Here is a 15,291-nt window from a genome sequence, read left to right as displayed (position 1 = left end):
TGTCTGTGACCGCTGTTTCTCGACAACTACCGGTCCGATATACTTTAAACTTGCCAGGTATATTGCTGGGGACCCGAGGATGTGCCTTTTCAAGGTTTCATATTAATCGGAGAAGTAGTTACCGAGCTATGTCCAAAAAACGATTCAACCAATCAGAGAGCAGCGAGCTATCACGTGTGCCGAACGTGGCGAACAGACTCTGCCTCGGACGGCACATTTGAGAGCGTATTCATTTATTTCACGTTGGAAAACTATGTTGCCGTTAAACTATGTTTTAAAACTAATTAAAACTAATTTGCGATTCATCGTAACTGCGATTTGCGACCTTCCTCCGGCAGCCAATCACCCATCAGCCAAAGACCTCACTTCCCGCAGCCAATCACGGAACACGTTGTTGCGTTGTTGTTGCGTGTTTTTCCTTTTCATTTTTTTCATTGAATTGATTGATTCCTTGCGCTTAAATTGCAAACAGCCAAAATACGTTGGCGCTAATTGAATAATTGGGCATTAACACTAAATGGCGAATAATCGTAACTGCGACATGCGAACTTCCGGACAGTGAGGACTTCACTTCCGGCCTTACGAAAGTGCCGACTTACTGTCTCGATTGTATCTTCCCACTGTTTTATTGTTATATCTATCTATTCTATCTATCTATTCTATTCTATTATCTATTCTATTATCTATTATACAATGCCCCAATCGAGTCGTCATTTACGAGAACGAAGGAACGAAGCTGCACGGCGTGCACGCGCAATGGAATCTGACGAAGAACGAGCTGCTCGCCTGACACGCGACGTTACGCGCGTGACAAGTCGTCGTGCAGCTGAAACGGATGAAGAACGGACTGCTCGCTTGGCAGACAACACTCGACGCATAACAAGTCGTCGTGCAGAAGAAACGGATGAAGAACGGACTGCTCGCTTGGCAGACAACACTCGACGCATAACAAGTGGTCGTGCAGAAGAAACGGATGAAGAACGGACTGCTCGCTTGGCAGACAACACTCGACGCATAACAAGTCGTCGTGCAGAAGAAACGGATGAAGAACGGACTGCTCGCTTGGCAGACAACACTCGACGCATAACAAGTGGTCGTGCAGAAGAAACGGATGAAGAACGGACTGCTCGCTTGGCAGACAACACTCGACGCATAACAAATCGTCGTGCAGAAGAAACGGATGAAGAACGGACTGCTCGCTTGGCAGACAACACTCGACGCATAACAAGTGGTCGTGCAGAAGAAACGGATGAAGAACGGACTGCTCGCGTGGCAGACAACACTCGACGCATAACAAGTCGTCGTGCAGAAGAAACGGATGAAGAACGGACTGCTCGCTTGGCAGACAACACTCGACGCATAACAAGTGGTCGTGCAGAAGAAACGGATGAAGAACGGACTGCTCGCTTGGCAGACAACACTCGACGCATAACAAGTCGTCGTGCAGAAGAAACGGATGAAGAACGGACTGCTCGCTTGGCAGACAACACTCGACGCATAACAAGTCGTCGTGCAGAAGAAACGGATGAAGAACGGACTGCTCGCGTGGCAGACAACACTCGACGCATAACAAGTCGTCGTGCAGAAGAAACGGATGAAGAACGGACTGCTCGCTTGGCAGACAACACTCGACGCATAACAAGTCGTCGTGCAGAAGAAACGGATGAGGAATGGACTGCTCGCTTGGCAGACAACACTGGACGCGAGACAAGGCGTCGTGCAGAAGAAATCCCTCACCAGTGAGAAGACCGGCAAGTAAGGGATGCCCTGCGCCATCAGGATGTACACCGTGTGAGACTAGAGCAGGCTCGCCATGACAATCGCAACCTTGCTCGATACGATGATACCGATTTCTTCCGAGAGGTACTTCATGGTGAGTACAGGCACGCGCTGAGCAGGACCTCAATATTTCAATGCACTAAATGCTCGCATTGTGCTGCTTTGGTGTGGAATGAGGAGAGAAGAGGATTTTGCTGCAACCACGGCAAGGTCGATCTTATGCATGATCCTACGAATCCAAAACCCGGTTCAATTCCATCACATCCTCCAGATGCTATTAAAAACCTTTTCCTTAACCAGGCCTTTGTGAAGCACGCGAAACAGTACAACAACGCGCTGGCAATGGCAAGTATCGGTGTCCGAGAGATACGTATGCCTGGCTTCAATCCTGGAGTGCGCATACAAGGTAAGGTTTACCATTACATTGGTGCTCCTCTTGCCGATCTGGGTTGTACCCCACGCTTTGCTCAGATCTACTTTCACGATCCAGCCCATGAGCTGGATTATCGTCGTGCCCACACCTCGAACAGTGGCCTGAATGAGCAGTTTTTGCTAAGAGCACAACAGGCCATTCATGAGTGCAACCCATACGTCCAGCAATTCAAATCTGCCATTGAGTATGTGGTTCATAATGATAGCGCCAATGAACTGAATATTGTGTTAACAGGTCGCACGCGGCGCCGAGACCTTCATCATGGTACCGTCAACCTTCCCTCACCAGACAGCGATGTGGCTGTCATTGCTCCAGGGGCAATGACAACAGAGCAGTTTGGAAGGCTGGCAGTCGCTGTTCACCTCAGAGGAGGAGGTTTACAGACAATAGATGCCATGCATCCAGCGTATGACCCACTATCATACATACTTCTGCTACCCTGCGGCCCTCAGGGGTACCACACTGAGTTGGCAGGGACAACGCCAACAACTTTCTACCGCTACCATCTACAAGTACGTGATCCTACTCATCACTTCAATCTACTGCTTCGTGGTGGAAAGTTGACACAGCAGTACGTATGCGACATGATGGCAAAAATTGAGTCACACCGTCTCAGTTGGATTCGCTGCAACCAGAAGTCAATTAAGGCAGAAAAGTATAAGATCATCGTTGATGCGTTGAACAGTGATGCTGAGGTGCTACCTGGACGCCTCACCATTCTGCCACCGTCAATTTATGGGTCGCCACGTTGGTATGCCAAAGAGTTTCAGGATGCAATGGCTTTAGTCCGAGTCAAGGGAAAACCAGACTTTTTCCTAACATTCACCTGCAACCCAAAGTGGCCAGAAATTAAAGAATCGGTTTTTGAGGGTCAGCCACCCAATGCAAGACCTGATATCATCGCCCGGGTGTTTCATATGAAGGTGGAAGCACTCCTCGCTGACATCCTCAAGCATGACATCTTGGGGCATGTGGACGCTTACGTGATGGTGAAGGAAACGCAAAAGCGTCACCTTCCCCATATACACATGCTCCTGACCGTGGTACCTCGCGACAAGCCCAGAACACCAGCAGATGTCGATCGCGTGGTCTCTGCTGAGATTCCTGACAGACTCACAAATCCAGAACTACACCGTATCGTGACATCACACATGATTCACGGCCCATGTGGGGAATGGAACATCTTGAGCCCTTGCATGGCAGACCGGAAGTGCACAAAGGACTATCCCAAAGCCCTACGACAAACGACAAGCTTCTCTGATGACTCCTATCCCCTGTACAGAAGACGGGCAGAAGCAGCACCTGGTGATCCCATCATGAAGACAATACGAGGCGGTGCTAACGTATTAGTTAACAATGCATGGGTTGTGCCTTACAATCCATATATTGTCCTCAGGTACGATGCTCACATCAACCTTGAGATCGTCTGTGCTGTCACCTGTGTCAAGTACCTGTACAAATACCTTGAAAAGGGCCCGGACCAGTGCCTGGTCAGACTGGAGCCTCATGAGAGGATGCGAGAGGCATTACGACATGATGAAGTGGCACGCTACGAACTAGGGCGTTACATCACCGCATCTGAGGGATACTGGCGCATATACGATTTCCCCATTCAACGCAAGTACCCACCAGTCGAGATGCTGGCTCTCCATCTACCGGATGAGCAGGTGATCACGTTCAATGACGAAGGTGCCGTACAGAACGTGGCAGAGTCAGAACCCCCTGCAACAACCCTCACCGCCTTTTTCGAAGCCATGAATCTCCATCCACACATGCGTCATGTTCTATATCCAGATGTATTCCAACACTTCACCTACTTGAGGAAAAGGTTTCAATTGCGGAAGAGAAGGCTGAGTTTCCAGGATAACCGTAAGGCTGATACGGTTGGGCGGCTCCCCATTATTCCCGTCAACTCACATACTGCCGAGTTGTACTATCTCCGCATGCTACTGTACCGCGTGCCTGGCCTCACATGCTTTCAGGATCTCCGTCGTGTTGGTGGTAGGGTCATGGAGACCTATCTGGCAGCCTGCATTGCATATGGCATCGTTGACAATGACCAGGAGGTGGATTCTGTTATGGAAGAGGCTGCAAATATTGCATTTGGCCCTGCAGTCCGCGAAGTATTTGCCAACATGCTCATATTCGTTCTCAGAGGCAACCACGTGCAGTTCTGGGAAAGGCACAAGTATGTGCTGTGCGAGGACTTCATGCGTGCAGCAGGTGTGAATGAACCAAATGGACGCATTGTGAGTGCAGTGCTACTAGAGCTGAGGAACAAAGTTGAGTGCCACGGCTTTTCGCTCAGTAAGACCTTTGGCCTTCCTGAGCCTGAACCAGTTCATTTCCAGTCTCGCATTCCACGCGTCATCGAGCACGAAACAGTGCACAATATAGGAGAACTTGAGGCTCACATCGCTCAAACAGAGTGCCTTCTTAATGACGAGCAGCGCGTTGTTGTCGATAAAGTGATGCGGAGTGTGGAACACGGTCATGGCTGCATGCTTGCAGTTGATGCAAGTGGTGGGACTGGGAAAACATTCACATTGTCTCATATACTCAACAAAGTGCGAGCAATGGGCAAAGTGGCTCTTGCAACTGCTGCAAGTGGTATTGCAGCTACGCTGCTGCCTAAAGGGGCCACCTTCCATAGTAGGACCAAGTGTCCTCTCATTCTCACTGATGAGTCCACTTGCAACATCAGTGAAAATGACACCACTGCAGCACTCATACGCATGACTAATCTAATGGTGGTGGATGAGGTTTCAATGATGGATCGTCGAGCATTGGAGGCAGCAGATCGAACATTCCAGTGGCTTCGGGGCTCAGAGGAACCATTTGGCGGCATTACAATGGTTTTCAGTGGTGACTGGAGGCAGATCCTTACTGTTGTGCCACACGGTAGCCGTATTGACATAGTTGGAAGGTGCTTCAAGAGCTCATACCTGTGGAGAAAAGTGCAGATACTTCGTCTCAGAGTAAACATGAGGATCATGCAGGGTGCTGGAGAACAACAGGACGAATCTGCTTTTGCAAAATTCCTGCTGGATCTGGGTGAAGGGAAGATTCCTGTCAATCCAGAAGAGGGTGAATTTGCTATTGAGCTCAGGGAACCGCTCATTCTTCCAGGTGAAAAACTTCAGGATATTGTCACTTGGGTGTACGAGGACTTGCATAACAACATTAGCAACCCCAAGTGGCTATGCGAGCGTGTTATACTATGTCCGACCAATTCCGAAGTCGATCAGGTAAATGCCTACATGACGACCATATTTCCAGGGGAGGAACATGTTTGCTGTAGCGTCGATACAGCGGAATCTGAGGGTGATCATTTGTATCTGCCTGAGTTCCTGAACACCCTCTGTCCATCTGGTATGCCTCCACATCGAATCTCTCTCAAGGTGGGTATGGTAATCATGCTGCTGCGAAACTTCGACCAGCAAAGCGGGCACTGCAATGGCTCAAGGTACATCATACTTCAGATCCTTCCAAATCTGTTGGTTGCACAATCTGTGATGGGTGTCAATTCTGGACGCACATTGCTCATTCCACGCATAACCTTGAGTCCATCTGACAACATGTTCCCGTTCACTCTGCGGCGTCGGCAGTTTCCGGTACGCCCCTGCTTTGCCATGACTGTGAATAAATCCCAAGGACAGTCGCTACACCATGTTGGGATCTTCTGCACAAGAGACTTCTTCAGCCATGGTCAGTTCTACGTGGCGGCCAGTAGGGTTGGCAGTTCCAGCAGCCTCCGCATTCTTGCCCTGGACGAGGAAACAAAGAAGAAGCGCCGTTTCCTCAGCAATGTTGTTTATGAAGAGGTGCTAACGAGATAAAGGTGTGTACAATGTACATGTAGACAATTTTTATTATTCTTTGTTTTTTGATATTGATTTATTGAAGAAAATTTGTTTCGAAAATAATTCATCAAAACAAGTGCACAACTTTTTTTGCCAGCCGTACACCATGTTAGGATCTCCTGGAGAAGTGCCGTTTCCTCAGCAATGTTGTTTATGAAGAGCTGCTAACGAGATACAGGTGTGTACATGTGGACACTTTTTATTATTTCCTTATTGATTGAAGAACGATTGTTTCGAAAAGATTTCATCAAAAAAAGTGCACAACTTCTTTTGCCAGTCGCTACACCATGTTGGGATCTTCTGCACACGAGACTTCTTCAGCCATGGTCAGTTCTACGTGGCGGCCAGTAGGGTTGGCAGATCCAGCAGCCTCCGCATTCTTGCCCTGGACGAGGAAACAAAGAAGAAGCGCCGTTTCCTCAGCAACGTTGTTTATGAAGAGGTGCTAACGAGATAAAGGTGTGTACAATGTACATGTAGACAATTTTTATTATTATTTATTTATTGAAGAACAATTGTTTCGAAAAGAATTCATCAAAAAAAATGCACAACTTTTCTTGGCAGTCGTACACCATGTGAGGATCTCCTGGAGAAGTGCCGTTTCCTCAGCAATGTTGTTTATGAAGAGCTGCTAACGACATACAGGTGTGTACATGTGGACAATTCTTATTATTTATTTATTGATTGAAGACATTGTTTCGAAAAGAATTCATCAAAATAAGTGCACAACTTCTTTTGACAGTCGCTACACCATGTTGGGATCTTCTGCCCAAGAGACTTCTTCAGCCATTGTCAGTTCTACGTGGCGGCCTGTAGGGTTGGCAGATCCAGCAGCCTCCGCATTCTTGCCCAGGTCGAGGAAACAAAGAAGAAGCGCCGTTTCCTCTGCAATGCTGTTTATGAAGAGGTGCTAACGAGATAAAGGTGTGTACAATGTACATGTAGACAATTTTTTTAATTATTTATTTATTGAAGAAAAATTGTTTCGAAACGAATTCATCAAAAAAATTGCACAACTTCTTTTGCCAGTCGTACACCATGTTAGGATCTCCTGGAGAAGTGCCGTTTCCTCTGCAATGTTGTTTATGAAGAGCTGCTAACGACATACAGGTGTGTACATGTGGACAATTCTTATTATTTATTTATTGCTTGAAGAAAAATTGTTACGAAAAGAATTCATCAAAATAAGTGCACAACTTCTTTTGGCAGTCGCTACACCATGTTGGGATCTTCTGCCCAAGAGACTTCTTCAGCCATTGTCAGTTCTACGTGGCGGCCTGTAGGGTTGGCAGATCCAGCAGCCTCCGCATTCTTGCCCAGGACGAGGAAACAAAGAAGAAGCGCCGTTTCCTCTGCAATGCTGTTTATGAAGAGGTGCTAACGACATAAAGGTGTGTACAATGTACATGTAGACAATTTTTATTATTCTTTGTTTGGGAGGGAGATGGGAGGGTGATGGGGCAGGGTGATGGGGCAGGGTGATGGGGCAGGGTGATGGGAGGGTGATGGCAGGGTGATGGGATGGTGATGGGAGGGTGATGGGAGGGTGATGGCAGAGGGTGATGGCAGAGGGTGATGGCAGAGGGTGATGGCAGGGTGATGGGATGGTGATGGCAGGGTGATGGGAGGGTGATGGCAGAGGGTGATGGCAGAGGGTGATGGCAGAGGGTGATGGCAGGGTGATGGGATGGTGATGGCAGGGTGATGGGAGGGTGATGGCAGAGGGTGATGGCAGAGGGTGATGGCAGAGGGTGATGGCAGAGGGTGATGGCAGGGTGATGGGAGGGTGATGGCAGAGGGTGATGGCAGAGGGTGATGGCAGAGGGTAGTGGGAGGGAGATGGCAGGGTGATGGGAGGGTGATGGGAGGGTGATGGGGGGGAGATGGGAGGGTGATGGGGCAGGGTGATGGGGCAGGGTGATGGGGCAGGGTGATGGCAGGGTGATGGCAGGGTGATGGGAGGGTGATGGCAGGGTGATGGGAGGGTGATGGCAGAGGGTGATGGCAGAGGGTGATTGCAGAGGGTGATGGCAGAGGGTGATGGCAGAGGGTGATGCAGGGTGATGGCAGGGTGATGGAGGGTGATGGCAGAGGGTTATGGCAGAGGGTGATGGCAGAGGGTGGTGGGAGGGAGATGGCAGGGTGATGGGAGGGTGATGGGGGGGAGATGGGAGGGTGATGGGGCAGGGTGATGGGGCAGGGTGATGGGGCAGGGTGATGGGGCAGGGTGATGGGGCAGGGTGATGGCAGGGTGATGGGAGGGTGATGGCAGAGGGTGATGGCAGAGGGTGATGGCAGGGAATTAACATTAACGAATAAAATTTGTAATGTAATAATTTGTAATAATTTGTAGTAATATAATGATAACGAATTCTGCTCTGTTTCAATTCTGTTTCAATTTGGTGATATGCTTTGCAAACCTTTTTTTTTTTTAACTATTTTAAAACTACAACAATTCGAACATGGAATACATACTGACACTGCACTTTCAGGTCTCCTACAAATCCTACCCTGTCGCCTCACCGTGGCGTAGGAGTGGCAATGGTCAATGGCATCGAATGTCATGGCTAGCAAAGACAGGGAGGTAAACTTGATTTAAATTTGGAAAAAAATTTTTTTATTTTTTTTTGGCAAGGAACGGGCACCCACGTATGGGCACGTCCTAGTAAATTTGATGTCAAGAGTGTGGAGAATTTGGAAACAAATTTTTTTTAGTCGGAGGCAATAAATTAGAATAGTCGATTGGTTTGTGAGACGCGAACGGCACGTCATTAAATTTAATTCGATTCTGAGATAAAATACACGCGGGAAAGCGACCTCTTCTTAACGGATGGAGGAGGTGGGCAATATGGAAGAAAGGAGAATGGAAGGTGCGTTGAGCCTTCAAAGTGAGTCGGAAGTAGTAGGGGGGTTTGAGCATAGCGATGGAACTTCCCCCGCCGTAGGGATGGCCCCAATACCGGAGCAGCCATGGGATCGATTATTTAGGAAGATTGAGGGAATGGAGGAGAAAATGAATAATAACATGAGGGAAATAAATAGCAAAATGGATGCTCAGAGTGAGCGATTAAATAGCAAAATGGATGCTCGGAGTGAGCGATTAGAAAAAATGGACTCCCGAAGGAATGACTTGAAGGGGATAATAAGGGGATGTAGTGAAAGATTGGATGCGCAGATTAAAGAAACGGAAACCCCATGTGAGCAAACGAATGAGATAAAGAAAGAACAAAATAATGATTCACACGGGGCTCAGGAGCCGGGAATGGCAATTGAAGGGAATGGGGAATGTTTGTTACATGCTGGCCTGGAGGTTTATCGGGGCCGGGTGGATGCCACAACACATCAACAGGGGGATGAATTTGAATCCTTGCAGCACCAGGGCGGTGGTGCAGAGCAAGAGAGGATAACATTATTGGGGGTGCGAGTAATGGAGCCGGACCGGGTATTTATTGGGGAATGCCTGATGGAGCCAGAATTGATGGGGGATGATGATGAGCATGATTTGATCCAGCGGCTGGGGACCTGGGACAGTCCCATGGAGGTAGGGTTTGACCAGGCCCAAAGGAGTTTGGGGGAGGAGGCGAGTCGGTCCGAGGAGGTGGTTGAGGTGACCGAGGGGACCCTCACCGTGCACACCGATTGGGTAACGGAGACTCCGAAATTGAACAACTAGTTGGGGGAGTGTTTTGGCTCCACGCTGGATTTGGACTTTGGAGAGTCGGGAGATCGAGCCTCTGAAGATTTGGTCCCTGTAGGGAATTTGGACCAGCTGCAGGGAGGGGCAGAACAACCTGAGGGAGTTGTTACCTGCAGCTGCGGTTTGGGACAGGAAATGCAAATTGTAAAAAGGAAATTTAAAATAAAATTAAAATGGGAATTTGATGTGGAGCAGCCATGAAGGGAGTTGGTCCCCGGGCTGCGAAATTTGGACCAGGAGAGGTCATTGGCGATGGCTTCGGGCAAAAGTTTCCCCTTTCAAAAATTGGGAATGCCAGCCCGCTGGGGGGCTGTGTTGGCGAGATTTGGACGTGGGGTCCAGCCATGGGTGTCATGGTACGACCTGGACCCCGCGGGGGGGGGGGGGGGGGGGGGGTCTGGTGGAGTGTGACCTCCCTTGTCCATTGGGGCGTCGCCCAAGTGTGTGGCTCGGGCCGGCAGGGTCACAGGACCCTGGTGGGGGTTGAGACCTCGAGGGGGTACGAGGTGGTTTCTCAAGCCTGGGATGGCATTTATTGAGGACCACTAGGGGGAGGTGTTGTGGGTCGCGCTTTGGTGGTGGCACTACAGACGGCCAACTTGGGCCTGATGTGGTGACCACCCAGGCATGTGGCCTGACACCCTCCTCCTGAGATTCTGGGACAACCAGCATGTGGTGACCTGCCATGCTGTGCTGGGCTATGGACGCAGGTCGAACCGCATGGACAGGAATGAGATAACCCACCGGACAACCATTGGGGCATCTGTGGAACGTGATGGTGTGAGAGTGACCTTCCACAAATGGTCCGTTATGATTTATGGACTCTCGGTTTGGGAAGAGAGCCATGGGTTTGTTGAATGGGAATTTGTAACGTGCCGAGCATGGGGCCATGCTCGGCTGGCATGTGTATGGCAAAGCATCTTTCTTTGGTGAGTTTAGTAAAATGTGAAAAATGTTTGGCACGGGTAATCTTGGAGTTATATGCAAATTTAAGGGTGGATTTTTTTTTTGAAATGTCATGGTGGATACTGACAGCAGTATCACCATTATTGATCCAGGTGTGCAGACCAAAGTGTTGGAGGCTGTGATAAAATTGACAGGGTAGCAGGACACAGCCTTCAACTGGTTGCGGGGGCGACTGTGCTGATATTTGGGATGCGTAGTCATGGGGATGTAGTTGGGTAGTATGGGGGTCAACGTGGTGCTGTGGGTGTCCGAGGTGTGTGGACCATGTCTTCTGGGTGGATCTCCTGGTGGAGCATGGCTGTCGACTGGACCTTGGTGTGGTCAAGTGTGGGTGGCCACTGGGGGGCTGCAGTTCTGTGGACTGGGGGATGAGGGCGGCGTAGGTGATGTGAGGGGAATGCCACGCACTGCGACCGTCTCCCCCAGGGCCGAGGTTGTGCGTGCGGTAGTGTGTGTTGTGGCAGCAGGTGCTCACCACATTGGCCAGCTGGGGCTGGTGCAGCTGTGTTCGTCGCAGGGGGGCCGAAGGATGGACGGTGGGTCGCACCCTTATGGACACTCATGGGCCATGTTGGCGTTTCGACTGCTCGGCTTGTCCCGATGACCCTTGCATGGTAGAGGTGCGGAGCTGTCGTGGCCACAGGTAGTTGTGTAGTGATAATCACCGTTGGATGCGGACCCACATACCTGCCAGTATAGTGGGGAGAAAAGTGAAATTTTGAAAATTTGATTGGTCCATTGAGAAATTTGGGGATTTTATGGGTGGATGGCACTTTTGGACCTGACCAACCTGCAACTACCTGCACTTGAGGTGAGTGTTTAGATGCGTACTGTCCCGGGCTTCAGGACTTGCTTATGTAAATTGGGGACATGTAATTTGGAGTTGGGAGGCGGGTGCGAGTGATGACATGGCCGGTGGGGGGGATGGAATGTGTGCCACAGAGTCTTGTGGGTGGCGTTTGTTTATGTGTGGTGTTTATGTGTTTTTATGTGGTCGTGGAGAATGGAAACTGAGAATGAGTGGTGATTGTTGTGTTGAAAATGGAAACGTGTTGGCAAAATGTGAAACGGGGATTTCACACGAAGCAGGCCATGGCAACTCTTTTGTACCATCTTTGGCAATATGTGTTGGAGAATTGAATGGCAGCGGGGGAGGAAATGTGTTTGGGATCTTGTGGGTGGGGAAGGTGTGTATCACGGTGTATCACGTGATGCACCTCACCCTGTTGCGTATCACGTGATGCACCTCACCCTGTTGCGTATCACGTGATGCACCTCACCCTGTTGCGTATCACGTGATGCACCTCACCCTGTTGCGTATCACGTGATGCACCTCACCCTGTTGCGTATCACGTGATGCACCTCACCCTGTTGCTTATCACGTGATGCACCTCACCCTGTTGTGTATCACGTGATGCACCTCACCCTGTTGCATATCACGTGATGCACCTCACCCTGTTGCGTATCACGTGATGCACCTCACCCTGTTGCATATCACGTGATGCACCGCACCCTGTTCCATATCACGTGTTATATATACTAGGGCATGCCCGTACTATATATATATCTAAATTATATCCCCCCCCTCTATTTACATGAAATGGTTTGGTCCAAAGCGAACGGCTTGCGAGTACGGTGACAACCCCCCCCCCCCCTCTATTTACATGAAATGGTTTGGTCCAAAGCGAACGGCTTGCGAGTACGGTGACAATCCCCCCCCCCCCCCCTCTATTTACATGGGATGGTTTGGTCCAAAGCGAACGGCTTGCGAGTACGGTGACAATCCCCCCCCTCTATTTACATGCAATGGTTTGGTCCAAAGCGAACGGCTTGCGGAGTTTGGTAAAGAAATCGCCATAGCTCGGTAACTACTTGTCCGATTAATTTAAAACCTTGAAAAGGCACATCCTCGGGTCCCCAGCAATATACCTGGCAAGTTTCAAGTATATCGGACCGGTAGTTGTCAAGAAACAGCGGTCGCATACACACACACACACACACACACACACACACACACACACACACACACACACAGAGATTACTGGAATTATAGATAGATACAGTATATATATATATATATATATATAAAATATATATATATATATATATATATATATATATATATATATAATATTGTAGCGGTTACCGCTGGATGTACATAATCGCCTTGCACCGGCCAGAACACGGCCAGACGCGCCTCTCCCGGGCATGCCCGGACTCACTGTTCCCGGGCACGCCCGAACCTCCCGGGCACGCCCGGTCTCGTCTTTCCCGGGCATGCCCACTCTCGCCTTTCCAGGGCTCGCCCAGAGCGTCCGGGCATGCCCGCTATCGCCTTTCCAGGGCACGCCCAGAGCGTCCGGGCATGCCCGCTATCGCCTTTCCAGGGCTCGCCCAGAGCGTCCGGGCATGCCCGCTATCGCCTTTCCAGTGCTCGCCCAGAGCGCCCGGGCACGCCCAGCCTCGACTTGCCAGGCCGCAGCCAAACACGCCCGGGCAGGTCCAGACTCGCCTTTCCAAGGCTCGCCCTTGATACCCGGGCATGCCCGGTATAGCTTTTGCCGGGCAAACTTCCCGACATAAATGTGTATATATATTGTTGCCCGAAAAACGGGCTTGTCAGAATACCTGAGCTGTTTTGTTTCAATAAAGCAACTCGGCCGAATTCCGTCTTTGGTCGCGTCAATTCTTTCGACTCGCGTTGGAGCGCAGTTCCTTCATTGGTGACCTACCGACATGGATACGGCAGTGACGCTTAAACTGCCTACCTTCTGGGAGACTCACGCGGCTGTTTGGTTCGCCCAGGCGGACTCCCAGTTCGCCCTGCGAGGCATCACCGCGGACGACACCCGCTTCCACCATGTTGTGGCGGCGCTCGGCTCCGCCACCGCGGCCCGCGCCTTGAGCCTCCTCCAGCACCCGCCGGCTGCTGACAAATACGACGCGCTGAAGACGCTCCTCCTCGGCGCTTTCGCCCTCTCACCGGCAGCACGCTCACGGCGCCTGCTTGACCTGCCCGAGCTCGGCGACACGCGCCCGTCCGAGCGCATGGACTATATGCTCTCGTTGCTCGGCGAGCACTCTCCGGCATTCCTGTTCCGGGAGCTGTTCCTCCGTCAGCTGCCTAACCCGGTACGCCTCGCCCTGGCTGGCACGTTGATCACGGATTCCCGCGCCCTCGCCAGGGAAGCCGATAAGATCTCCTCGGCGGGCCAGCACATCGGCGCGGTTACCTGGAGCCCGCCGCCGTCCGAGGCGACGCCCACGACGCCCGAGCGCCCTGCGCGGTTGGAGGCCGAACTGCCGGTGCAACTGGCGGCCGCCACACCGCACCGCCCGCTTCCGACACGACGGCCGGGGCCTCCACCTGACCGGGCGTGGTGTTATTACCACGCTAGGTTCGGACACAAGGCTCGGACGTGCCGGCCCCCGTGCACTTTCGGCAAGTCGGGAAATGGCCGGGCCGGCGTTCATTCCCAGCCATGAGCGCCGGCCACTCGGGCAACTTGCTGTTTATTCGGGACAAAGCGTCTGGACGGCGTTTCCTGTGCGACACCGGCGCCCAACTGAGCGTCATACCTGCCTCCGAGCAGGACAGGCTGGATGCAGTTTGCGGCCCCTCTTTGGTCGCTGCTAATGGCTCGGCCATACGCACTTTCGGCCCACGTGTCGTCACCCTCTGCTTCGGCAGCCAGCGCTTTCAATGGACTTTTGTTACCGCCAGCGTCCCCGTGGCTTTGCTGGGCGCCGACTTCCTCTGCGCGCACGGGCTGCTGGTCGACGTCAAACGACGTCGCCTTGTCCACGCCGAGACCTTCAGCTCCCTGGCGTGCACAATGAGCAGCTCCGCGCCGACCGAACTGGCGTGCGCCCTCCCGGCAACGAACGAGTTCGCTCGCCTGCTCGTGGAATTCCCGGCCCTCACGCGGCCGACGTTTTCGGCCGTCGCGGTGCGGCACGGGATCGAGCACCACATACCCACTACGGGCCCGCCGGTCTACGCCAGGGCCCGCCGCCTCGACCCAGCCAAGCTCGCCGTGGCAAAGGCCGAATTCGACGCGTTGGAGCACCTCGGCATCGTGCAGCGCTCCGATAGCGCGTGGGCCTCGCCACTGCACATCGTGCCAAAGCCGGGGGGTGGATGGCGCCCGTGTGGCGACTACCGCCGTCTCAATGACGCTACCACCCCCGACAGGTACCCGATCCCGCATATTCAGGACTTTTCCGCCCGTTTGGCGGGACGGGTCATCTTTTCGAAAATTGACCTGATACGGGGCTACCACCAGGTACCTGTCCGGGCGGCCGACGTCCCGAAGACGGCCGTCATCACGCCGTTCGGCCTGTTCGAATTTTTGCGGATGCCGTTTGGCCTCAAGAACGCGGCCCAGGCGTTCCAGCGCTTGATGGACGGCGTGCTGCGCGACCTGCCGTTTCTTTTCGTCTATCTGGACGACATCCTCGTCGCCAGCACGTCCCGTGCCGAGCACCTCCTCCACCTCCGAACACTGTTCGGTCGCCTCAGCGAGCACGGCTTAATTGTCAACCCGGTCAAA

General features: G+C 51.8%; 1 long non-coding RNA gene across 2 annotated transcripts; it reads left to right on the top strand.

Annotated features, from left to right (window-relative positions):
* The first annotated feature begins 5,996 nt into the window (after positions 1–5,996).
* Positions 5,997–6,919, top strand: LOC144890875 (uncharacterized). 2 transcript variants are annotated; one of them, XR_013622549.1, is made up of 3 exons: positions 5,997–6,253; positions 6,640–6,720; positions 6,818–6,919. It is a non-coding gene; the product is annotated as an uncharacterized LOC144890875 (long non-coding RNA). The 2 variants fall into 2 exon arrangements; XR_013622548.1 differs by lacking the exon at positions 5,997–6,253 and adding an exon at positions 6,460–6,534.
* The last annotated feature ends 8,372 nt before the right edge of the window (positions 6,920–15,291 follow it).

This window comes from Myxine glutinosa, chromosome 2, assembly GCF_964187855.1.
Source record: "Myxine glutinosa chromosome 2, kmMyxGlut1.1, whole genome shotgun sequence".
NCBI classification, from domain to species: Eukaryota; Metazoa; Chordata; class Myxini; order Myxiniformes; family Myxinidae; genus Myxine; species Myxine glutinosa.
Note: the sequence above shows the minus strand (reverse complement) of the source record. Positions and strands in the feature narration are given on the sequence as shown.